Below are 27906 nucleotides of genomic sequence, written 5' to 3'. Positions count from 1 at the left end.
ATATTATGAATAAAAGAAAGCAAAATTAACACTACCACTATTGCAGACATATCGCATCATTTATTTTTCGATTGTGTTTATTATTAGTACTGTACATATACAAAATGATATTCAGCATTGTAGTGAGATGTTTTTATACATACAGTCATTTTTATACAAACAGTGGGGGCGGGGGGAAGTTCTGTGTATTTCTGCTGCAAAATGAGAGATGTTACGGAGTTAGACAGCATGGCTTATTTCTGATAACATACTGTACAAACAGATAGCTCAATAGGATAAGTGCATCCTGCCTTTCACTACACATAACATTGGTGTTTTATCAAGCACACTAAGGGCCTGATTCAGAGAATTATGCAGTGGAGATGTCGGATGCAAGCAGCGGATGATTTAAGTCTGCGCAGGCATCCGAGACGTACTGTGCGTGCATACCATTGGTTACTTCTCTGAGACGCAGATCAAATTTAGAGATGTGCGGCGGGCACTTTTCGTGTTTTGGTTTTGGATCTGGATCCTCGCTCGTGTTTTTGATCTGGATTGGTTTTGCCAAAACCACCCTTTCGGGTTTTGGTTTTGGTTTGGATCTGAATGATTTTTGAAAAAAACACAAAAACAGCTAAAATCACAGAATTGGGGGGTAATTTTGAGCCTACAGTATTATTAACCTCAATAACATTCATTTCCACTCATTTTCAGTCTATTCTGAACACCTCACAACTCACAATATTGTTTTTAGGCCAAAAGGTTGCACCGAGGTAGCTGGATGACTTTGGTAAAGGACACAAGTGTGCGGCACAAACACCTGACCCATCTAGGAGTGGCACTGCAGTGTCAGACAGGACGGCAAATTTAAAAACTAGGCCCCAAACAGCACATCATGCAAAGAAGAAAAAGAGGTGCAATGAGGTAGCTGGATGACTTTGCTAAACAACACAAGTGTGCGGCACAAACACCGGGCCCATCTAGGGGTGGCACTGCAGTGTCAGACAGGATGGCACTTTAAAAAACTAGGCCCCAACTAGCACATAATGCACAGAAAAAAATTAGGTATAAGATGGAATTGTCCTTGTGCCCTCCCACCCACCCTTATGTTGTATAAACAGGACATGCACACTTTAACAAACCAATCATTTCAGCGACAGGGTCTACCACACAACTGTGGCTGAAATGATTGGTTTGTTTGGGCCCCCACAAAAAAAGAAGCAGTTAATCCCCCCACCAAAAAAGAAGCAATTCATCTCTCCTTGCACAAACTGGTTCTACAGAGGCAAGATGTCGTCCTCATCCTCCGATTCCTCACGCCTTTCAGTGGGTACATCCTCCCCCTCACAGAGTATTAATTAGTCCCCACTGGAATCCACCATCACAGGTCCCTCTGTACTTTCTGGAGGCAATTGCTGGTAAAGGTCTTCCTGGAGGAATTGATTATAATTCATTTTGATGAACATCATCTTCTCCATATTTTGTGGAAGTAACCTCCTACGCTAATCGCTGAAAAGGGTACCGGCTGCACTAAACTCTCTTTCAGAGTACACACTTGGGGGGGCAACTTAGGTAAAATAAAGCCAGTTTGTGCAAGGGCCTCTAAATTGCCTCTTTTTCCTGCCAGTATACATACGGACTGTCTGACATGCCTACGTGGATGCTGTCACCCATATAATCCTCCACCATTCTATCAATGGTGACAGCATCATATGCAGTGACAGTAAACATGTCAGTAATCGTTGGCAGCTCCTTCAGTCCAGACCAGATGTCAGCACTTGCTCCTGACTGCCCTGCATCACCGCCAGCTTGTGGGATAGGAAATGTTATCCTTTTCCTCGCAGCCCCAGTTGTGGGAGAAAATGAAGGAGGAGCTGATGATGGGTCACGTTCCGGTTGAGTTGACAATTGTCTCACCAGCAGGTCTTTGAACCTCTACAGACTAGGATCGAGCATGGTGGCCAAAATGTAGTGCTCTGATTTCAACAGATTGACCACCCTTGAATCCTGGTAAAACGAATTAAGGGATCCATCCACAAGTCACACATACTTAGCGAAATCACTCCATCTTAGCTCCTCCTTCAATTTCTCCAGCTGCTTTTGCAAAAGCCTGATGAGGGGAATGACCTGAGTCAAGCTGGCAATGTCTGAACTGACTTCACATGTGGCAAGTTCAAAGGGTTGGAGAACCTTGCACAACACAGAAATCATTCTCCACTGCGCTTGAGTCAGGTGCATTCCCCCTCCTGTGCCTATATCGTAGGTGGATGTATAGGCTTGAATGTCCTTTTGCTGCTCCTCCATCCTCTGAAGCATATAGAGTGTTGAATTCCACCTCGTTACCACCTCTTGCTTCAGGTGATTCAGGTTCTGGAGTGTTTGCTGGCACTCCAGTCTTCGGCACACGGTGGCTGAATGCTGAAAGTGGCCCGCAATTTTTCGGACCACCGACAGCATCTCCTGCATGCCCCTGTCATTTTGAAAAAAATTCTACACCACCAAATTAATTGTATGTGCAAAACATGGGACATGCTGGAATTTGCCAAAGATGTAATGCACGCACAATATTGGTGGCATTGTCCGATATCACAGATCCCCAGGATAGTCTAAGTGGGGTAAGCCATAGTGCGATGATGTCCCTCAGTTTCCGTAAGAGGTTGACAGCGGTGTGCCTCTTACGGAAACCGGTGATACATAGTGTAGCCTGCCTAGGTACAAGCTGGTGTTTGTGAGATGCTGCTACTGGTGCCGCTGCTGTTGTTGCTGCGGGAGGCAATACATCTACCCAGTGGGTTAAGTGGATGCTGGGTACAGCTTGTCAGGAATCTGCATTCTCCGTCGCATCACTACTGTGGAACTACAGGTTCCAGCTAGAGATGAGCGCCTGAAATTTTTCGGGTTTTGTGTTTTGGTTTTGGGTTCGGTTCCGCGGCCGTGTTTTGGGTTCGAACGCGTTTTGGCAAAACCTCACCGAATTATTTTTGTCGGATTCGGGTGTGTTTTGGATTCGGGTGTTTTTTTCCAAAAACACTAAAAAACAGCTTAAATCATAGAATTTGGGGGTCATTTTGATCCCAAAGTATTATTAACCTCAAAAACCATAATTTACACTCATTTTCAGTCTATTCTGAATACCTCACACCTCACAATATTATTTTTAGTCCTAAAATTTGCACCGAGGTCGCTGTGTGAGTAAGATAAGCGACCCTAGTGGCCGACACAAACACCGGGCCCATCTAGGAGTGGCACTGCAGTGTCACGCAGGATGTCCCTTCCAAAAAACCCTCCCCAAACAGCACATGACGCAAAGAAAAAAAGAGGCGCAATGAGGTAGCTGTGTGAGTAAGATTAGCGACCCTAGTGGCCGACACAAACACCGGGCCCATCTAGGAGTGGCACTGCAGTGTCACGCAGGATGGCCCTTCCAAAAAACCCTCCCCAAACAGCACATGACGCAAAGAAAAAAAGAGGCGCAATGAGGTAGCTGTGTGAGTAAGATTAGCGACCCTAGTGGCCGACACAAACACCGGGCCCATCTAGGAGTGGCACTGCAGTGTCACGCAGGATGGCCCTTCCAAAAAACCCTCCCCAAACAGCACATGACGCAAAGAAAAAAAGAGGCGCAATGAGGTAGCTGTGTGAGTAAGATTAGCGACCCTAGTGGCCGACACAAACACCGGGCCCATCTAGGAGTGGCACTGCAGTGTCACGCAGGATGTCCCTTCCAAAAAACCCTCCCCAAACAGCACATGACGCAAAGAAAAAAAGAGGCGCAATGAGGTAGCTGTGTGAGTAAGATTAGCGACCCTAGTGGCCGACACAAACACCGGGCCCATCTAGGAGTGGCACTGCAGTGTCACGCAGGATGTCCCTTCCAAAAAACCCTCCCCAATCAGCACATGATGCAAAGAAAAAGAAAAGAAAAAAGAGGTGCAAGATGGAATTGTCCTTGGGCCCTCCCACCCACCCTTATGTTGTATAAACAAAACAGGACATGCACACTTTAACCAACCCATCATTTCAGTGACAGGGTCTGCCACACGACTGTGACTGATATGACGGGTTGGTTTGGACCCCCCCCCAAAAAAGAAGCAATTAATCTCTCCTTGCACAAACTGGCTCTACAGAGGCAAGATGTCCACCTCATCTTCACCCTCCGATATATCACCGTGTACATCCCCCTCCTCACAGATTATCAATTCGTCCCCACTGGAATCCACCATCTCAGCTCCCTGTGTACTTTGTGGAGGCAATTGCTGCTGGTCAATGTCTCCGCGGAGGAATTGATTATAATTCATTTTAATGAACATCATCTTCTCCACATTTTCTGGATGTAACCTCGTACGCCGATTGCTGACAAGGTGAGCGGCGGCACTAAACACTCTTTCGGAGTACACACTTGTGGGAGGGCAACTTAGGTAGAATAAAGCCAGTTTGTGCAAGGGCCTCCAAATTGCCTCTTTTTCCTGCCAGTATAAGTACGGACTGTGTGACGTGCCTACTTGGATGCGGTCACTCATATAATCCTCCACCATTCTATCAATGTTGAGAGAATCATATGCAGTGACAGTAGACGACATGTCCGTAATCGTTGTCAGGTCCTTCAGTCCGGACCAGATGTCAGCATCAGCAGTCGCTCCAGACTGCCCTGCATCACCGCCAGCGGGTGGGCTCGGAATTTTGAGCCTTTTCCTCGCACCCCCAGTTGCGGGAGAATGTGAAGGAGGAGATGTTGACAGGTCGCGTTCCGCTTGACTTGACAATTTTGTCACCAGCAGGTCTTTCAACCCCAGCAGACCTGTGTCTGCCGGAAAGAGAGATCCAAGGTAGGCTTTAAATCTAGGATCGAGCACGGTGGCCAAAATGTAGTGCTCTGATTTCAACAGATTGACCACCCGTGAATCCTTGTTAAGCGAATTAAGGGCTGCATCCACAAGTCCCACATGCCTAGCGGAATCGCTCCGTGTTAGCTCCTTCTTCAATGCCTCCAGCTTCTTCTGCAAAAGCCTGATGAGGGGAATGACCTGACTCAGGCTGGCAGTGTCTGAACTGACTTCACGTGTGGCAAGTTCAAAGGGCATCAGAACCTTGCACAACGTTGAAATCATTCTCCACTGCACTTGAGACAGGTGCATTCCATCTCCTATATCGTGCTCAATTGTATAGGCTTGAATGGCCTTTTGCTGCTCCTCCAACCTCTGAAGCATATAGAGGGTTGAATTCCACCTCGTTACCACTTCTTGCTTCAGATGATGGCAGGGCAGGTTCAGTAGTTTTTGGTGGTGCTCCAGTCTTCTGTACGTGGTGCCTGTACGCCGAAAGTGTCCCGCAATTTTTCTGGCCACCGACAGCATCTCTTGCACGCCCCTGTCGTTTTTTAAAAAATTCTGCACCACCAAATTCAAGGTATGTGCAAAACATGGGACGTGCTGGAATTTGCCCATATTTAATGCACACACAATATTGCTGGCGTTGTCCGATGCCACAAATCCACAGGAGAGTCCAATTGGGGTAAGCCATTCCGCGATGATCTTCCTCAGTTGCCGTAAGAGGTTTTCAGCTGTGTGCGTATTCTGGAAAGCGGTGATACAAAGCGTAGCCTGCCTAGGAAAGAGTTGGCGTTTGCGAGATGCTGCTACTGGTGCCGCCGCTGCTGTTCTTGCGGCGGGAGTCCATACATCTACCCAGTGGGCTGTCACAGTCATATAGTCCTGACCCTGCCCTGCTCCACTTGTCCACATGTCCGTGGTTAAGTGGACATTGGGTACAGCTGCATTTTTTAGGACACTGGTGACTCTTTTTCTGAGGTCTGTGTACATTTTCGGTATCGCCTGCCTAGAGAAATGGAACCTAGATGGTATTTGGTACCGGGGACACAGTACCTCCAACAAGTCTCTAGTTGGCTCTGCAGTAATGATGGATACCGGAACCACGTTTCTCACCACCCAGGATGCCAAGGCCTCAGTTATCCGCTTTGCAGTAGGATGACTGCTGTGATATTTCATCTTCCTCGCAAAGGACTGTTGAACAGTCAATTGCTTACTGGAAGTAGTACAAGTGGGCTTACGACTTCCCCTCTGGGATGACCATCGACTCCCAGCGGCAACAACAGCAGCGCCAGCAGCAGTAGGCGTTACACGCAAGGATGCATCGGAGGAATCCCAGGCAGGAGAGGACTCGTCAGACTTGCCAGTGACATGGCCTGCAGGACTATTGGCATTCCTGGGGAAGGAGGAAATTGACACTGAGGGAGTTGGTGGGGTGGTTTGCGTGAGCTTGGTTACAAGAGGAAGGGATTTACTGGTCAGTGGACTGCTTCCGCTGTCACCCAAAGTTTTTGAACTTGTCACTGACTTATTATGAATGCGCTGCAGGTGACGTATAAGGGAGGATGTTCCGAGGTGGTTAACGTCCTTACCCCTACTTATTACAGCTTGACAAAGGGAACACACGGCTTGACACCTGTTGTCCGCATTTCTGGTGAAATACCTCCACACCGAAGAGCTGATTTTTTTGGTATTTTCACCTGGCATGTCAACGGCCATATTCCTCCCACGGACAACAGGTGTCTCCCCGGGTGCCTGACTTAAACAAACCACCTCACCATCAGAATCCTTCTGGTCAATTTCCTCCCCAGCGCCAGCAACACCCATATCCTCCTCATCCTGGTGTACTTCAACACTGACATCTTCAATCTGACTATCAGGAACTGGACTGCGGGTGCTCCTTCCAGCACTTGCAGGGGGCATGCAAATAGTGGAAGGCGCATGCTCTTCACGTCCAGTGTTGGGAAGGTCAGGCATCGCAACCGACACAATTGGACTCTCCTTGTGGATTTGGGATTTCAAAGAACGCACAGTTCTTTGCGGTGCTTTTGCCAGCTTGAGTCTTTTCAGTTTTCTAGCGAGAGGCTGAGTGCTTCCATCCTCATGTGAAGCTGAACCACTAGCCATGAACATAGGCCAGGGCCTCAGCCGTTCCTTGCCACTCCGTGTGGTAAATGGCATATTGGCAAGTTTACGCTTCTCCTCCGACAATTTTATTTTAGGTTTTGGAGTCCTTTTTTTTCTGATATTTGGTGTTTTGGATTTGACATGCTCTGTACTATGACATTGGGCATCGGCCTTGGCAGACGACGTTGCTGGCATTTCATCGTCTCGGCCATGACTAGTGGCAGCAGCTTCAGCACGAGGTGGAAGTGGATCTTGATCTTTCCCTAATTTTGGAACCTCAACTTTTTTGTTCTCCATATTTTATAGGCAGAACTAAAAGGCACCTCAGGTAAACAATGGAGATGGATGGATTGGATACTAGTATACAATTATGGACGGACTGCCACGGTTAGGTGGTATAAAAAAACCACGGTTAGGTGGTATATATTGTAATACAATTATGGATGGACGGACTGCCTGCCGAGTGCCGACACAGAGGTAGCCACAGCCGTGAACTACCGCACTGTACACTGGTTGATAAAGAGATAGTAGTATACTCGTAACAACTAGTATGACTGACTATGACGGTATAAAGAATGAAAAAAAAACCACGGTTAGGTGGTATATATTGTAATACAATTATGGATGGACGGACTGCCTGCCGAGTTCCGACACAGAGGTAGCCACAGCCGTGAACTACCGCACTGTACACTGGTTGATAAAGAGATAGTAGTATACTCGTAACAACTAGTATGACTGACTATGACGGTATAAAGAATGAAAAAAAAACCACGGTTAGGTGGTATATATTATAATACAATTATGGATGGACGGACTGCCTGCCGACTGCCGACACAGAGGTAGCCACAGCCGTGAACTACCGCACTGTACACTGGTTGATAAAGAGATAGTAGTATACTCGTAACAACTAGTATGACACTATGACGGTATAAAGAATGAAAAAAAAAACACGGTTAGGTGGTATATATTATAATAATACAATTATGGATGGACGGACTGCCTGCCGAGTTCCGACACAGAGGTAGCCACAGCCGTGAACTACCGCACTGTACACTGGTTGATAAAGAGATAGTAGTATACTCGTAACAACTAGTATGACTGACTATGACGGTATAAAGAATGAAAAAAAAACCACGGTTAGGTGGTATATATTGTAATACAATTATGGATGGACGGACTGCCTGCCAAATTCCGACACAGAGGTAGCCACAGCCGTGAACTACCGCACTGTACACTGGTTGATAAAGAGATAGTAGTATACTCGTAACAACTAGTACGACTGACTATGACGGTATAAAGAATGAAAAAAAAACCACGGTTAGGTGGTATATATTATAATACAATTATGGATGGACGGACTGCCTGCCGACTGCCGACACAGAGGTAGCCACAGCCGTGAACTACCGCACTGTACACTGGTTGATAAAGAGATAGTAGTATACTCGTAACAACTAGTATGACACTATGACGGTATAAAGAATGAAAAAAAAACCACGGTTAGGTGGTATATATTATAATAATACAATTATGGATGGACGGACTGCCTGCCGAGTTCCGACACAGAGGTAGCCACAGCCGTGAACTACCGCACTGTACACTGGTTGATAAAGAGATAGTAGTATACTCGTAACAACTAGTATGACTGACTATGACGGTATAAAGAATGAAAAAAAAACCACGGTTAGGTGGTATATATTGTAATACAATTATGGATGGACGGACTGCCTGCCGAGTTCCGACACAGAGGTAGCCACAGCCGTGAACTACCGCACTGTACACTGGTTGATAAAGAGATAGTAGTATACTCGTAACAACTAGTATGACGGACTATGACGGTATAAAGAATGAAAAAAAAACCACGGTTAGGTGGTATATATTGTAATACAATTATGGATGGACGGACTGCCTGCCGAGTTCCGACACAGAGGTAGCCACAGCCGTGAACTACCGCACTGTACACTGGTTGATAAAGAGATAGTAGTATACTCGTAACAACTAGTATGACTGACTATGACGGTATAAAGAATGAAAAAAAAACCACGGTTAGGTGGTATATATTATAATACAATTATGGATGGACGGACTGCCTGCCGACTGCCGACACAGAGGTAGCCACAGCCGTGAACTACCGCACTGTACACTGGTTGATAAAGAGATAGTAGTATACTCGTAACAACTAGTATGACACTATGACGGTATAAAGAATGAAAAAAAAACCACGGTTAGGTGGTATATATTATAATACAATTATGGATGGACGGACTGCCTGCCGACTGCCGACACAGAGGTAGCCACAGCCGTGAACTACCGCACTGTACACTGGTTGATAAAGAGATAGTAGTATACTCGTAACAACTAGTATGACACTATGACGGTATAAAGAATGAAAAAAAAACCACGGTTAGGTGGTATATATTATAATACAATTATGGATGGACGGACTGCCTGCCGACTGCCGACACAGAGGTAGCCACAGCCGTGAACTACCGCACTGTACACTGGTTGATAAAGAGATAGTAGTATACTCGTAACAACTAGTATGACTGACTATGACGGTATAAAGAATGAAAAAAAAACCACGGTTAGGTGGTATATATTATAATACAATTATGGATGGACGGACTGCCTGCCGACTGCCGACACAGAGGTAGCCACAGCCGTGAACTACCGCACTGTACACTGGTTGATAAAGAGATAGTAGTATACTCGTAACAACTAGTATGACACTATGACGGTATAAAGAATGAAAAAAAAACCACGGTTAGGTGGTATATATTATAATACAATTATGGATGGACGGACTGCCTGCCGACTGCCGACACAGAGGTAGCCACAGCCGTGAACTACCGCACTGTACACTGGTTGATAAAGAGATAGTAGTATACTCGTAACAACTAGTATGACACTATGACGGTATAAAGAATGGAAAAAAAACCACGGTTAGGTGGTATATATTATAATAATACAATTATGGATGGACGGACTGCCTGCCGACTGCCGACACAGAGGTAGCCACAGCCGTGAACTACCGCACTGTACACTGGTTGATAAAGAGATAGTAGTATACTCGTAACAACTAGTATGACTATGACGACGGTACAAAGAAAGAAAAAAAAATACCACGGTTAGGTGGTATATAATTATACAATTATGGATGGACGGACTGCCTGCCGAGTGCCGACTGCCGACACAGAGGTAGCCACAGCCGTGAACTACCGCACTGTACTGTGTCTGCTGCTAATATAGACTGGTTGATAAAGAGATAGTATACAACAATATACTACTATACTGGTGGTCAGGCACTGGTCACCACTAGTCACACTGGCAGTGGCACTCCTGCAGCAAAAGTGTGCACTGTTTAATTTTAAATTAATATAATATTATGTACTCCTGGCTCCTGCTATAACAACCTGCAGTGCTCCCCAGTCTCCCCCACAATTATTATAAGCTTTTATACATTGATGTGCAGCACACTGGGCTGAGCTGAGTGCACACAGACTGAGTCACACTGTGTGACTGCTGTGTATCGTTTTTTTCAGGCAGAGACCGGATATAGCAGAGAACGGATATATTAAATAAAAGTTAACTTAACAACAACTGCACTGGTCACTGTGGTAAACTCTGTCTGCACAATCTCTCTCTCTCTCTCTCTCTTCTAATCTATTCTAATGGAGAGGACGCCAGCCACGTCCTCTCCCTATCAATCTCAATGCACGTGTGAAAATGGCGGCGACGCGCGGCTCCTTATATAGAATCCGAGTCTCGCGAGAATCCGACAGCGTCATGATGACGTTCGGGCGCGCTCGGGTTAACCGAGCAAGGCGGGAAGATCCGAGTCGCTCGGACCCGTGAAAAAAAAAGTGAAGTTCGTGCGGGTTCGGATTCAAAGAAACCGAACCCGCTCATCTCTAGTTCCAGCAGTTCAGTTCTATTCCAGTTCCAGTTTTCAGTCTACTGCAGCCTGGAGTACACAGTGCTTCAGCTAACTCACAGCTGATCTGAACACCCAATCCAGCAGGGTGTGTTCTCACAGAGATCATCCAATCATCACAGACCAAGGTGTATAAACTCCAGTTCCTGGCTCAGTCTCATCGCCTTGGACAACACGTCACATTCTGTGAACAGGCGTCTCCTGTTTGCAGTCATCTGTCTGCAGAGATACCCCTGTGTATTGGACCTGTGGAACTACAGGTCCCAGCAGTTCCAGTTCCGTTCCAGATCCAGTTTCCAGTTCCAGGTTCCAGTCTGCAATCCTTTATTTCCAGCAATCTCCTATTTCTGGCATCTCCAAGTTGTCTCCCTGTTCCAGTGTTCCTGTGGAACTACAAACTCCAGCCACAGCCAGCCACAATCCACCAGCAGTAAGAGACTCTCCTCAGGTGTTTTATCATTATCTACCTGTGCACTCATTATCAGTTACCATCTGTGCATCTCAGCAGTTAACATCTATTTGCTTAGAGACTGTCTCCTGCTTAAGCACGTTAGGCTATCTGGACTTGTGCTTCATAGAGACTGTACAGTTATCAGAGTTCTGTTTTTCCAAAGTTATTTCATCCTGAGTTATACTGAGACTGTGTGCTTTTTACAATTACCGGAGTTCTGTTTGTTTCAATCATAGTTACCAGTGACTTTTGAATATTTATTTCCTGTTATTTCTGGTTTTGCATTCCACTGCAATTGCATTCCATTGCACCAGTTATTCAATTGCTTTGTGATCCCTGTGACATAATAAATATCAGCGCCTATGCGCAGGACTATTCTTCGGTCTCCTCGTGTATTACGTCACACCAACACTGACCCACTAGCGCCCCCGCCGGGGACAGACAAAATCAGAATCCTGACAGTTTGTCCAAGGCCCATGGACCCGGACGGTGGTCAGAGTGTGGGGTCAGGGTCACTCCAAAGTTTAGTGTCTACAGCCCAAGGAGGGTCGTCTGTGTCTACAGCCCAAGGAGGGGTATCCAATGTTCAAGCTCTAGTAGGGGCATATGAGTCTTCTCAAAAAGGAGTTTCTGATTTGTCAACCCCAGGAGGGGTGCTGGAGAAAACAACCCTGAGAGAGGTGTCTGATTCGTCAACCCCAGGAGTGGTCACTGAAATTTCAGCCCCAAGGGAAGTATCCAGAGCCAAGTTCTCAGATGGAAATTTTTGTGCTACAGATGCAGTTATGAACTCCTGTTTGCCGTCTTCAGAGAGCACCACCCTGTTGGCATCCAGCATGGACCAGATCCAGGATGGTCTAACTGAACACTCGGATACCACTCATTCCGGTTCTAACCGGATTCTGACTCCATCAGTTCCAGCTGATTCAACTGTTTCCGGACCCAATCCGGTTCCATCCGTCAGTCCGGATCAGCCTCCTTCGGTTCCAGCCGATTCCAGTAAACCTCCTTCGGTTCCAGCAGATTCCAGTAAGATTCCACTGGTTCCAGCCAGCCTGAGTGGCTCCAATGATGGGCTACCTCCTTCGGTTCCAGCCGATTCCAGCATCTTAGGATCAAACCTGGTCCTATCCGTCAGTCCGAGGACTCCTCCGGTTCCAGCCGGTTCAAGCTTTTCTGGACCCAATTCGGTCCCATCCGTCTGTACAGATCAGCTTCCTTCAGTTCAAGTCAATTTAAGTAGTCCTGGACAAATCCCGGTTCCATCCGTCTGTCCAAAGTCGCCGTCGGTTCCTACCGATTCCAGTTCCTCCGAACCCGGTGTGGTTCTCTATAATGTGTCAAGTAAGAAACTGTTATGCACACCAGTGCCTGCAGGAATGTACTGGTGTTTGAACTGTTATACACACCAGTGCCTGCAGGAATGTACTGGTGTCTGAACAGAGAGGGATGCAAAACAAATGAACTCACAGACAGACTGGGAAATATGACATAACGTACACAGAAGGTGATAGGGTAACAAAACCAACACAGAGTGAACAGAGAAGCCCAGAGGCTAAGAAACTGGGTGTCTCCCTAGTATTAGAAATGCTCAGATGGAAAAAGCAAGATGTTGTGTTTTAATACGTAGAGAACCCGAAATGCTGTTGCTAAGGGCAACAGCAAAACCCTAAAGGGTTACCAACGGGTGTGGCAGTAAACTCCTTGGTCAGAGATGGAATAATAGACACAAGGAGAGTCTCCACAATCCTAATTCTCACTTGCAGGACCCAGGTTCAGCTTACTGCCACTAAACTGACACATGGACGCCCTGCACAGTGAGAGAGGATTATGCAGGCAGGTCTGAAAGTACAGCCACAAACCTGCTGGGTTCACAGAATAGCAAAAGAACCTCAGCAGGCTAAACGACTGACTCCAGTCTTACTGCTAGGTCTGGATTGGCAGAGTGTAGTACCAAATGCCCAGGCCTATTTGCAGTAAGCAACAACAAAATACAAAGCTACACAGTACTGGCTAACTTTCAGGAACTGACTAACCAACAAAGATTCAGCAGCATCTGCTTAACCTGAGAAGAGGCCTTATAAAGCAGGTGCTGTCCACGCCCCCCTCAGACCTCACAGACTGTGAGCACAAAAACCAGCACCGGATCCCATGCCTGTAACCACTGCACAGCAAAAGACCCGAACCGGAGTATCAGCTGCGCTCAGGTTACTCCGCTAGCACTTGTCTCCCGGTTGCCATGACGACGTGGCAGCACAGGGCAGGAGACCCTAACAGAAACTCCTGTCAGTTTTGGAGATGACGTCCTCTCTCACCCTAGAGTATTTCAAGTTGATTCTACTCCTGCTTATGAATGCTTATTCCAGTCCTCTACTTTCAAGTGTCCTACAGTGTCTTCTGAAACTTCAATTGACATTCAGCCTTCCAAGTTCCAGCGTGGGTGTTTGGTGCCCACCCATAAAAGGGGGGGTACTGTCAGGAATCTGCATTCTCCGTCGCATCACTACTGTGGAACTACAGGTTCCAGCAGTTCAGTTCTATTCCAGTTCCAGTTTTCAGTCTACTGCAGCCTGGAGTACACAGTGCTTCAGCTAACTCACAGCTGATCTGAACACCCAATCCAGCAGGGTGTGTTCTCACAGAGATCATCCAATCATCACAGACCAAGGTGTATAAACTCCAGTTCCTGGCTCAGTCTCATCGCCTTGGACAACACGTCACATTCTGTGAACAGGCGTCTCCTGTTTGCAGTCATCTGTCTGCAGAGATACCCCTGTGTATTGGACCTGTGGAACTACAGGTCCCAGCAGTTCCAGTTCCGTTCCAGATCCAGTTTCCAGTTCCAGGTTCCAGTCTGCAATCCTTTATTTCCAGCAATCTCCTATTTCTGGCATCTCCAAGTTGTCTCCCTGTTCCAGTGTTCCTGTGGAACTACAAACTCCAGCCACAGCCAGCCACAATCCACCAGCAGTAAGAGACTCTCCTCAGGTGTTTTATCATTATCTACCTGTGCACTCATTATCAGTTACCATCTGTGCATCTCAGCAGTTAACATCTATTTGCTTAGAGACTGTCTCCTGCTTAAGCACGTTAGGCTATCTGGACTTGTGCTTCATAGAGACTGTACAGTTATCAGAGTTCTGTTTTTCCAAAGTTATTTCATCCTGAGTTATACTGAGACTGTGTGCTTTTTACAATTACCGGAGTTCTGTTTGTTTCAATCATAGTTACCAGTGACTTTTGAATATTTATTTCCTGTTATTTCTGGTTTTGCATTCCACTGCAATTGCATTCCATTGCACCTGTTATTCAATTGCTTTGTGATCCCTGTGACATAATAAATATCAGCGCCTATGCGCAGGACTATTCTTCGGTCTCCATGTGTATTACGTCACACCAACACTGACCCACTAGCGCCCCCGCCGGGGACAGACAAGATCAGAATCCTGACAGTTTGTCCAAGGCCCATGGACCCGGACGGTGGTCAGAGTGTGGGGTCAGGGTCACTCCAAAGTTTAGTGTCTACAGCCTAAGGAGGGGCGTCTGTGTCAACAGCCCAAGGAGGGGTATCCAATGTTCAAGCTCTAGTAGGGGCATATGAGTCTTCTCAAAAAGGAGTTTCTGATCTGTCAACCCCAGGAGGGGTGCTGGAGAAAACAACCCTGAGAGAGGTGTCTGATTCGTCAACCCCAGGAGTGGTCACTGAAATTTCAGCCCCAAGGGAAGTATCCAGAGCCAAGTTCTCAGATGGAAATTTTTGTGCTACAGATGCAGTTATGAACTCCTGTTTGCAGTCTTCAGAGAGCACCACCCTGTTGGCATCCAGCATGGACCAGATCCAGGATGGTCTAACTGAACACTCGGATACCACTCATTCCGGTTCTAACCGGATTCTGACTCCATCAGTTCCAGCTGATTCAACTGTTTCCGGACCCAATCTGGTTCCATCCGTCAGTCCGGATCAGCCTCCTTCGGTTCCAGCCGATTCCAGTAAACCTCCTTCGGTTCCTGCAGATTCCAGTAAGATTCCACTGGTTCCAGCCAGCCTGAGTGGCTCCAATGATGGGCTACCTCCTTCGGTTCCAACCGATTCCAGCATCTTCGGATCAAACCCGGTCCTATCCGTCAGTCCGAGGACTCCTCCGGTTCCAGCCGGTTCAAGCTTTTCTGGACCCAATTCGGTCCCATCCGTCTGTACAGATCAGCTTCCTTCAGTTCAAGTCAATTTAAGTAGTCCTGGACAAATCCCGGTTCCATCCGTCTGTCCAAAGTCGCCGTCGGTTCCTACCGATTCCAGTTCCTCCGAACCCGGTGTGGTTCTCTCCAGTGTGTCAAGTAAGAAACTCCTGTCAGTTTTGGAGATGACGTCCTCTCTCCACCCTAGAGTATTTCAAGTTGATTCTACTCCTGCTTATGAATGCTTATTCCAGTCCTCTACTTTCAAGTGTCCTACAGTGTCTTCTGAAACTTCAATTGACATTCAGCCTTCCAAATTCCAGCGTGGGTGTTCGGTGCCCACCCATAAAAGGGGGGGTACTGTCAGGAATCTGCATTCTCCGTCGCATCACTACTGTGGAACTACAGGTTCCAGCAGTTCAGTTCTGTTCCAGTTCCAGTTTTCAGTCTACTGCAGCCTGGAGTACACAGTGCTTCAGCTAACTCACAGCTGATCTGAACACCCAATCCAGCAGGGTGTGTTCTCACAGAGATCATCCAATCATCACAGACCAAGGTGTATAAACTCCAGTTCCTGGCTCAGTCTCATCGCCTTGGACAATACGTCACATTCTGTGAACAGGCGTCTCCTGTTTGCAGTCATCTGTCTGCAGAGATACCCCTGTGTATTGGACCTGTGGAACTACAGGTCCCAGCAGTTCCAGTTCCGTTCCAGATCCAGTTTCCAGTTCCAGGTTCCAGTCTGCAATCCTTTGCTTCCAGCAATCTCCTATTTCTGGCATCTCCAAGTTGTCTCCCTGTTCCAGTGTTTCTGTGGAACTACAAACTCCAGCCACAGCCAGCCACAATCCACCAGCAGTAAGAGACTCTCCTCAGGTGTTTTATCATTATCTACCTGTGCACTCATTATCAGTTACCATCTGTGCATCTCAGCAGTTAACATCTATTTGCTTAGAGACTGTCTCCTGCTTAAGCCCGTTAGGCTATCTGGACTTGTGCTTCATAGAGACTGTACAGTTATCAGAGTTCTGTTTTTCCAAAGTTATTTCATCCTGAGTTATACTGAGACTGTGTGCTTTTTACAAAAACCGGAGTTCTGTTTGTTTCAATCATAGTTACCAGTGACTTTTGAATATTTATTTCCTGTTATTTCTGGTTTTGCATTCCACTGCAATTGCATTCCATTGCACCTGTTATTCAATTGCTTTGTGATCCCTGTGACATAATAAATATCAGCGCCTATGCGCAGGACTATTCTTCGGTCTCCTCGTGTATTACGTCACACCAACACTGACTCACTAGCGCCCCCCGCCGGGGACAGACAAAATCAGGATCCTGACACAGCTGCATTTTTCAGGACACTGAGGACACTTTTCTTAATGTCCCTGTAAAGTCCAGGAATCACTTTCCTAGTGAAGTGGAATCTAGATGGGATTTTGGTACCAGGGACATACAACCTCCATCACTGCACATCAATCCCACTGCACTAATAGCGGATACCGGACGCACGTCTAACACCAACATAGCTGTCAAGGCCTCAGTTATCCACTTTGCAACAGGATGACTGCTGTCATATTTCATCTTCCTCGCAAAGGACTGTTGTACAGTCAAGTGGTTTTCCAACTTCCCCTCTGGGATGATGATCGACTCCCAGCAGCAACAACAGCAGCAGCAGCAGGCACTCAAGGATCCACTCAAGGATCCTCCGGAGGAATCCCATTTAGAGGAGGACTCGTCAGTCATGCCAGAGACATGGCCTGTAGGACTACTGACATTCCTGATTCAGGAGGAAATTGACATTGAGGGAGTTGGTGGTGTGGGTTGCAGGAGCTTGGGTACAAGAGGAAGAAGGGATTTAGGTGTCAGTGGACTGGTTACGCTCTTACCCAAAGTTTCTGAACTTGACAATGACTTCTGATGAATGCACTGCAGGTGACGTATAAGGGAGGCTGTTCCTAGGTGGTTAATGTCCTTACCCCTACTTATTACGGATTGACAAAGGCAACACATGGCTTGACACCTGTTGTTCGGATTTGTGGAGAAATAATTCCACACCAAAGAGGTGGCTTTTTTGGTATTTTGCTCAGGCATCACAATGGGCTTATTCATCCCATGGACAACAACTGTCTACCCCAGTGCTTGATTTAACAAACCACATCATCATCAGAATCCTCCTCCTTGTCAACTTCCTCCTCAGCGCCAGCAACACCCATATCCTCATCCTGGTGTACTTCAACAGTGACATCTTCAATTTGAATATCAGAAACTGGACTGTGGGTGCTCCTTCCAGCACTTGCATAGGGCGTGCACATGGAGGAAGGAGCCCCATCTTCCCGTCCAGTGTTGGGGAGGTCAGGCATCCCAACCGCCGACACACTTGGACTCTCCTTGGGGATTTGTGATACCATCTTAGAACGCACAGTTCTAAGCTGTGCTTTTGCCAGCTTAACTCTTCTCATTTTTCTAATGGGAGGATGAAGGCTTCCATTGTCATGTGAAGCTGAACCATTAGTCATGAATATAGGCCATGGCCCTAGCCGTTCCTTGCCACTCTGTGTCATAAATGGCATATTGGCAAGTTTATGTTTCTCCTCAGACGATTTAAAAAAAAAATTGGGGGGGGTCATTTTACTGAACTTTATTTTTTTTATTTTACATGCCCTCTACTATGACATTGGTTATTGACCTTGGGAGATGACGTTGATGGCATTTCATTGTCTATGTCATGACTAGTGGCAGCAGCTTCAGCACTAGGAGGAAGTGGTTCGTGATCTTTCCCTATTTTATCCTCCAAATTTTTGTACTCCATTATTTTTCTGGAGTTATATAACACAAAATGCGTCACAGGAGAGCATATCCCTACACCACACAGGGCAAACCCTATAAAAATGATTTGGATTAAATATTAATAACCCCTTTATTTGGAGAAAATAATATACAGTATAGGACAGCACCACTGGACATATATACGGCAGTACCACTGGACTTATACGGCAGTACCACTGGACTTATATGGCAGTACCTCTGGACTTATACGGCAGTACCACTGGACTTATACGACTTATAAGGCAGTACCTCTGGACGTATACAGCAGTACCACTGGACTTATACGGCAGTACCTCTGGACTTATACGGCAGTACCACTGGACTTATATGGCAGTACCTCTGGACTTACACGGCAGTACCTCTGGACTTATACAGCAGTACCACTGGACTTATATGGCTACACCACTGGACTGGACGTATACGGCAGTACCCCTGGACTTATACAGCAGCACCACTGGACTTATGGCAGCACAGAACACCACTGCTGGGCTTATGGCAGCACAGAACACCACCACTGGACTTATGGCAGCACAGGACACCACCACTGTGACTGGACTGATGCAGCACAAGACAGCACTGGAATGACACAAAAGAGCAGGTCGCCACTCGCCAGTGAAAATGGTGGTGATGCGCGGCTCCTTATATGGAATCCAAAACCCACGAGAATTCGACAGCGGGATGATGACATTTTGCCTTGTTCTGGTTTCCGATTCTGGCGGGAAAACCCGAGCCGGACGTGAAGTTCAGTGGGGTTCAGTTCTCATGTTCAGGCGGTCCCCTTACTGCCTATCTTGTACTTCTCTTCTCTCTTCCATTGAGCCAGCTACCCAGCTCAGTTGCCGACATGTTTACAGTTATAGCACCTGCATGGTTAAATGCCCTAAGTAGCAATACACCCATGTCAGGATCCTGGTGCTGGCATTGTCCACATACCCACTGTTAATACAGTGAATGTCACCCTCCTGTACCCAACATGGTACATTTGTGTGCAGTAATGTTTAAAATGGATAAAGAGACACAATTCTTTCCATTTATATGATGAGAACCAAATATCACTAGCTCTGAGCATATATAAAATCAGAGTAAGGAAAAAAAAATTGTCTTCTTTTGTATTAGAGTGGTGACTTAAACTATATATATTTAGCTTGTTTTCTTTACGTTCTATAAATTCATTAAAGATATTCTATTATCTTCTCTCAAACATATTTATATTTATTTTACTACACTTTACCCCCACACACTGTTGTCTTACTTTCTAACACAGTATGTAATGATTCTATGGAGTATATGGTATAAATTCCCATATTAATGGTTTAAATCTCCCATGTGTGGGTAAGTGGTATTTAGACTCGGGCAGCTCAGTTGAAAATGACAAACAGAGGCCACTCATTTTTGCGTTTCATCTGAGCCAAAGTTGCTGAGCTCATTGTTTAGATGTTTGTCCGTCTTCTGTAGTTGCCATACATCAAGGGAGCATATTGGATGTCTGCCCATTCTTCATGATTAGGAGTTTGGTTAAGTAGACTCACCAGTATGGGATCTGTTGCTGTGAGAGTCCCTTTGCTATTTGCTTAGTTCATGGCATATCATGCTCTTGACAGGTTGCAAATAGCTATGGAGGGAGTCTTTGTCAGGCGGGCCAGAGCTTGCTTGTTTTAGAAATCAGTTTGTAGCAGTTGGGTTTCAAAATGTTGCCCTTTCTCTGGGACCAATTAAGGTTTGGTGTTCTGTGGACTCTGCCTATCATTAGGTGACATTCCAAGACTGAAAAGAGTGGGAGAAGGACAGTATTTTTTCCCTAAGCTAAAGATGCAATGCATTATTGAATATACATTAAATATGTTTCACCTTTGGGTGAACTCAGGCTGCCTGGACTAAAATCAGCTGAAGGGTATCACCCTACTCAAATCTAACAATACAAAAATACAATAAGGGGACCAATCCTGACACCATAATAATATATATAGAACTTTGAATACTTAAGGGTAGATTTACAAAAAAAATGTAAAACAGACAAATCAGATTCTATCATATTCTAGATGGGATGCAGTTAATTTGCTGTCAGGATCCCGCCGGTCAGGAAACTGACACCGGAATCCCGACAGCTGGCAATGCTGACAGCCAGAAACCCCAGATCACAGGGTCTATTCCCACTCTTGGGTGTCCACGACACCCATAGAGTGGGAATAATAATAATAATAATAATAATAATAATAATTTTATTTATATAGCGCTCTTTCTCCAATAGGACTCAAGGCGCTTAACAGATACATAGCATAATATAGTACAGTAAATAATGAAGTACAGAACAGATTTTCATAAAATACAGAAGCATGTAGATACTAAAGGGACATTATGGAAATGCTTGAGTAATCAGGAAGGTCTTGAGTCTACTTTTGAAGGATTCTATAGTTGGGGCCTCTCACACTGTGCGGGGAAGTGAGTTCCATAGAGTCGGAGCCGCATGACTAAAATCTCGACCCCCAGATGAATTACGGGAGATTCTAGCTACTGCTAAAACTCCTTCATCTACAGATCGCAGTAATCGAGTGGGGCAGTATGGGGTCAGAAGCTGCTTCAGGTACCTTGGGCCCTGGTCATGTAGTGCTTTGAAACTCAGTAAGCCAATCTTGAAGATGATTCGCCATCTTACAGGAAGCCAGTGAAGGGAGTAGAGGATGGGTGTTATGTGGCTAGAACGGGGCTGGTCGGTTAACACCCTGGCAGCTGTGTTTTGCACCAGCTGTAAGCGGTGCAATTCTTTTGCTGGGAGACAAGGTAGAGGGCATTACAGTAGTCTAATTGAGATGGAACCTGTGGCGAGCGCAGTGAGCCACCCAGCCCGAAGCGTGGCAAGTGCAGTAAGCCTAAAAGGGAACTCTTTGCACTCGCATACTGGCGGCCGGGATGCTGTTGTCGGTATACTGACGGACAACAGCCTGCCCCCCGGGAAATCATGCTGAACCCCTCTAGTCTGCAATACAAAATTGATAGAAAAATATGACTGGTTGCTATGGACAACACATCCACTTGTTTGTTTGTTTGTTTGTTTGTTTGTTTTAGAAGCTTTAGTAAATCTATCCCTTAAATTTAATGGCAGTTAATTTCAATGTACATGGGGGCAAATGACCCAACTAAATCTCCTTCTAAGAATCAGTCTCAACATTTGAAATGGCTGTAGACCTCAGCCGTAGCTTTTGATGGACATTGAAGCCCACAGTTATCTGCATGAGTTGGTCATGGAAGCTTCTCTGCCGAGTCCAGGAAATCTGCACCCGACAACACAACCCCATTTTGTAGAACAGTCCCTGTTGCCACCAAACACCGCAGCTTGACAATCATGTTGCGTCTAAGGGGGGGCTACAAGCATTCATGTAGGACCCATTTTGCACATGTGCAGAACTGGTCCTGTGCATGCGCAATGCACCCACCATCGAATTTGTGAGTAAACCAACAGGTTAACATACAAATAGAAATCAGGCACATAGTGTAATAACTCATTATATAATATAATTCCACCTTATGTACACATGATAGTAAGTGATCATTCATCCACCTTAATGGTTAAGTTGATGTAGAAAACATGGGTGTGGTATGCAAGGTTTACCACACTTAGGTTGACAGTGTCTAGGTCGACCACTATTGATCGACAGTTACTTGGTCGACAGGGATTCTAGGTCGACAGGTCAAAATGTCGACATGGGTTTTTTGGGGGGCTTTGTGTTGTTTTTGCCGTACAGTGTCTGGGAACCTTAATTAGTGCACCGTGTCCCATCGAATAGCTCACTTCGCTTGCCATGTTTTGGGCAAGATGCCTCGCTCTGCTACCGCTGTGCTCGACACAGGTTACCATTCCCAGTTGTAGTCTACGTGGATCATAAAGTATGAAAAAGTTCAAAAAAATAAAAAAACTCATATCGACCATTTGACCTGTCAACCTAGAACATGTCGACCTAGGGACCCTGTTAACCTAGAACCAGGGCCGGCTCCAGGCCTACTAGCACCCTGAGCGAGAAAATTTAAAAGTGCCCCCCCATGTGCGCGCCGAAGGCGCGCGTGCTCCTGGAAAAGTGGGTGTGGCCTCCTGGAAAAGTGGGCGTGGTCTCGCCCCCCAGCAGTGCCAGCTACACATGACATGCCCTCCAGCAGTGCCAGCTACACGTGACATGACTCCCAGCAGTGCCAGCTACACATGATAGTGTTCACTTTTTAGGGCAGGTTGCTGATCACAGGGAGGGCACATTTTTAAGTTAGGTGGGCAAAATGATGTACATATTGTAATGCTTGTTGTTCCCATTTCCACACGCTAAAGCATGGACAGTGCGCGCCGAAGGCGCGCAGCAAAAATTTAGGGGAGTTACTTCGTGGGGAAGGTGCGTAGCCACATTATAGTGGCAATTCACATTACACCACACAGTAGTGCAGCTAATACACATTGCACCAGGTAGAACCTCCTATAAGAGCATGTTAGACACATTGCGCCAGGTAGAGCACTGAGACACACTGCCCAGCCACAGACGCCTAGCGGGAACACTACATGATATGCCCTCCAGCAGTGCCAGCTACACATGACATGCCCCCCAGCAGTGCCAGCTACACGTGACATGCCCCCCAGCAGTGTCAGCTACATAAATGGCCACACAGTTCCAGATGGATAAATGCCCCCACAGCGCAGATATGCCCCCACAGTGCCAGATACATAAATGCCCCCACAGTGCCAGATACATAAATGCCCCCACGGTGCCTGATACATAAATGCCTCCATGGTGCCTGATACATAAATGCCCCCACAGTGCCAGATACATAAATGCCCCCACAGTGCCTGATACATAAATGCCCCCACAGTGCCTGATACATAAATGCCCCCACAGTGCCTGATACATAAATGCCCCCACAGTGCCTGATACATAAATGCCCCCACAGTGCCTGATACATAAATGCCCCCACGGTGCCAGATATGTCCCTACAGTGCCAGATATGCCCCCACAGTGCCAGATATGCCCCCCCACAGTGCCAGAAATGCCCCCCACAGTGCCAGAAATGCCCCCCACAGAGCCAGATATGCCCCCACGGTGCCAGAAATGCCCCCACAGAGCCAGATATGCCCCCACAGAGCCAGATATGCCCCCACAGAAGAAATGCCCCCACAGAGCCAGAAATGCCCCCACAGAGCCAGATAAATGCCCCCACAGTGCCAGATAAATGCCCCCACAGTGCAAGATAAATGCCCCCACAGTGCAATATATGCCCACACAGTGCCAGATATGCCCCCACAGTGCCAGAAATGCCCCCCACAGAGCCAGAAATGCCCCCCGTGTGCCAGAAATGCCCCCCCACAGAGCCAAAAATGCCCCCAGTGTGCCAGAAATGCCCCCACAGTGCCAGATAAATGCCCGCACAGTGCGGATCCCCCCCCCCCCAAATACCTGCGGCGCTGGGGAGGAGTACTGCTGTCCGCCTGTCCGAGTGCGGGAGTGCTGGCGGGCGGGCGGTCGGGCGAGTGAGAGTGAGTCTGGGTCCGGGTCCGGGTGCGGGTGGGCGGCCACTTGTGTGCGCTATGCGCGTTGCGCGGCGCCGGCGTCTGACGTTAGACACCGGCGCCGCGCAGTTCGCATAGCGCACACACGGGCGGGACGGGCCAATGCTACACACACAGGGCCGGCTCCAGCATCGAATATGGTGGCGCCAGCGCGCGGCGCCCATTAAGGGTGGCGCCCTGCGCGGCCGCTCTATTCGAACATGCCTAGAGCCGGCCCTGCCTAGAACCCTGTCAACCTAGTTACTGTCGACCAGCAGTGGTTGACCTAGACACTGCCGACCTAAGTCTTTTCGACCTAGAGACCGGATACCAGAAAACATAGGGTTGTATGACACCTTTTTTGTGTTGCACTCAGTCCATTCAGTATATGGTCGTATACTGTACATCAATATCACATAATATTCATAGCCCCAGCTACTTATTCGGGATGCGATTTCTATGCAAGCTGTCTTGATCCCGGCAGTCAGAATACCGATGACTGAATCCTGTCACCCATCAGAATGCTAACGTTGGAATTCCAAAAAGGCCAGGACACCGACACCAGAATCCCGTCAGCTGGCATCCCAACAATAGTAACTTTAGCGTGGGTTAAGTATAGGACGAGTGGTGGGGGTACTGTAGCCGCCATCCTGGGAGGTTAGGGTTAGGGTTAGGCTGCAGAGAGAGTCACAGATTGCAACTGGCTAAGTGTTTCCTAAATCTAATACAGCAAAGAGCCTACTCTTGCATATGTAAAAATAAGAAATTGCAGGTAGGCGAAAACCAAGTCATAAGAAAACCAATAATACTCTTTTGGTCGAGGTCCATATACTTCAGATACTGTAAGTTCCTACTTTGTCTGAATGTAATGGTTATGAAGTATAAAACAGTTGTGCTGTGTATTTCCAAAAGAATTATGCCCACCCACTCCGCCATGTCCCTTGCTTCACATCTGTAATGCCATTACATCAGTCAGACAAATGACATGAGTGACGTGGCAGTCTTTATTTAGCTGCATACATCTTTTGAAATTACAAGGATTTCAGGTGAAGATTAAATGCACCGTTAGAGATTGTATTGAATAATCTAAACAAGGTAGGTGGTTGTTTTCTAAACAAAGTTATTGCCCACCCTTTTAAAATAAGACCACATAAGTGAAGCAATCCACTACAGATTACAGTTAAAAGAGTGGAGAAATTTGGACCAGTGAAGAAGTTGCCCATAGCAACCAAACTGATTTGATGTAGCATTCATCAAGTAGACTCTATTAAATGATTGGTTGCTATGGGCATCTTTACTGGTCCACTTCTCCACTGATTTCACTGCTTGTTACATCAACCCCTTAGATTTCTTAATACAAAAGAACACACATTTCTTTGCTGCAATACTAGTAACAAAACAAAAATCGTCAGAAGCTCATAATGGAATTATGATACTTCACATACTCTAATCTTGAAAATAGATTAAAGTTTAAACATTCTTAAAATAAAAGGCAAATAGTTGACATTAGATACAATTTAATTCTCTGCAAGTTTTATTCCTCTGTTCTATTTTGCAATATCTTACTTAACAGAAGCATTATGACTATTACTTACTGTGAGAAATGCTATAAGCATAGATTACAGTAAATTTCTGTCACTTGGATCAGTTTACATGCATACCGAAATGTACTATAATTCTAGTAAATTACTTGGAAAATGCTGCTTTATATAAATACAGAGAAGTGAGTCATAATTACTGATATTGAACATTTGTACATTCTCCAAGAATCAAAGCTATACTACTATACTACTAATACGTATATTAAGTCTTGATGGAACCCCGGTTCATACTGTGCGTTCTATACATACAGTTCAGTCATAAATTTGTGGGTTGTTCAGGTTTATGTTAAATATGCTGTTTAAAGAATTCAGAAGGCAGGCTGAATATGACAAAATAATAGCATGCATAAAACATGGAGCATAGGTATAAAAATGGGAGATTTTAGAATGACATTTGATCAAAGTGTTTGTGTCAATTTTATGGTTTCTCCATATTCAATTGACCAACAATGTTGCATATGCTACAATTATATATAAAGAATAAGAAAATATTATATTTAAAGTTGCAGATGCCACTAGTTTTATTGTAAACGTAATGCAAGAGTCTTTTGAAATATATTAACCGTAGATGTCTACTTACATTTAAATCTGTGGACACATACATATAGTAGATGCAATGGGTGCATATACTGTGTAGAAGGTTAACTAAATAAAAGCAATATTAAAAGGTGTTCTTAGTGTTATATTAACTAAAATCAATCTTAATTGCTGTTGGGCTCCCAGGGTAAAACACACATTTACTAACAGATCATTTATTTTTAAATACGAAATATTAGTAAATGTGTGTTTTAGCCTTGGAAGCCCAGCATCTATTAAGATCAATTTTAATCGATCGGAAATAGATGGAAATCGATTAAAATCGACCGTTAGTAAATATACCCCAAACACACTACCTGTCCAACTTTCTTACCTTCCAACTTTTTTTTTCCAATAGCCAAAGAAATTTTTTTTTTGACAGCTGTACTTCTTGGTACCAATAAAACATTTTTATCCAGTTGGTTGGTGCTTTTCTGAAATCAAGCACTTTACTGTTGTGTCTTATATTACTGTCTTCAGACTTGCAGGGGCATTTTCTGAATGCATTAGGCCAGTGTACAAGACTAATCCTTGGAAAGCCTCCTTGTACAAGGCTAATGCATGGAAAGATTCCATAAAAAATAACCAAGGAATGGGAGATGCTAATGATATTATGCCATTTCTGTCTGACCTCAGAAATGCTTTGCTGGGAGGAGGTAAAGCAAGCAGTGCACTGCAGTGACCAAAAGAACAACTTCTGCATTACTAGTTACCAGAGCTAACACAGGTGTAGGGGGACCATGAGTAAAAGGGTCTTTACTCATGGGTATATGTACACTGCTTATCCTATAGAGGTGGTGCCAGAGTGTACTAGCACTGACTTGTGTACAGACTGCTGTTCTTAGAGGTCAACCGTTCCTTCCACTGCTTCCCAACTTTCACATGAGTCAGTACTGTCAATTGCAGTTACTGATATATGGGCACATGAATTGGTTAGTCCAGGCCTGGTCAACCTGTGGCTCTCCAGATGTTGTGAAACTACACATCCCACCATGCCCTGCCCAATTTTAACATTCCCTAATAGCAAAACTGTGGCTTGCCATGCTGGGACTTATAGTTTCATAGCAGTTGGAGAGCAACAGGTTGGGCAGGCCTGGGTTAGTCTTTAGGCTGCTATTTGCTTTACTCTGGTCATACATGTCAAAACACGTTGTTGTTGTTGTTGTTGTTGTTGTTGTTATTATTATTATTATAATTATTAAGACATTTTATAGATATGAATCCCTCTCAGAAGGAACATGAAATGAAGACCATAGGCTTCTAGTGGATAATACCATCTAAAGTTGGCATTACCCACTGGGTCCAAGCTCCAGATTATATCGCATTCTGGAGCTTGGTACATATGGGAATGCAGCCTAAACTCAGAAAATACTGACCTGTGTCCTCATTAATCCACATCCAGAACGCTGACAATACTGAGCTACAGTATATATTGAGGAGATTGTGCCAGGAGGAAATTGTGCCAGGATCTGAGCCAGATACAAAATATTTTAACACCCTAGGCAGGGCCAGTTTAAGGCTGGTAACAGCCAGGGCAGCGAAGATTGTGGGGGCACCCACCAGTAAAGTGGCTGGTAATGCCCCACCTCCCACTAAAAACACACGCACACACACACACACACACACACACATACACTAACTTGCCTGGCACCAGAGAAACGCATAGTATCTGATGTCAGACTGCGCAGCACAGCAGTGGAGGAGCTGTAAATAAAACAGCCGCTCCCCGCAACCCTTCCTGGGAACTATAGTTTAATTTAAAGCTCCTGTGCTGTACTGTGGTGCCGTCTGACACCAGCCGGTCACCGGCACTACCTCCAACTCCCCCCCATCAGTTACGCAGCAGGGCACAGCGCCGCCGGAGCACAGTCACTGTCTTGCGGGATTTCCCTTCA

The sequence above is a fragment of the Pseudophryne corroboree genome, chromosome 2 (genome assembly GCF_028390025.1).
Source record: "Pseudophryne corroboree isolate aPseCor3 chromosome 2, aPseCor3.hap2, whole genome shotgun sequence".
Classification (NCBI taxonomy): domain Eukaryota; kingdom Metazoa; phylum Chordata; class Amphibia; order Anura; family Myobatrachidae; genus Pseudophryne; species Pseudophryne corroboree.
The sequence above is the reverse complement of the archived record's forward strand: the minus strand, read 5'-3'. Positions refer to the sequence as shown.